We start from the raw sequence: 227 nt of genomic DNA, 5'->3' as shown, positions 1-227 counted from the left end.
GAGAGAGAGAGAGAGAGAGAGATTGACCCATTGTTCTACCCATCTATGCACTCATTGATTCTTGTATGTGCCCTGACCCTGAATGCAACTTGCAACGCTGGTGCCATGGATGATGATCTCCAACCAACCAAGTTACCTGTCCTGGACTGTGATGTTTATATTTAAGTAGGTCATAATATTTCCCTTAAACTTTGTGATCAATTTCTTATTCCCCATACCTAGAACTG

The sequence above is a fragment of the Myotis davidii genome, unplaced genomic scaffold, assembly GCF_000327345.1.
Source record: "Myotis davidii unplaced genomic scaffold, ASM32734v1 scaffold509, whole genome shotgun sequence".
Taxonomy (NCBI): domain Eukaryota; kingdom Metazoa; phylum Chordata; class Mammalia; order Chiroptera; family Vespertilionidae; genus Myotis; species Myotis davidii.
Note: the sequence above shows the minus strand (reverse complement) of the source record.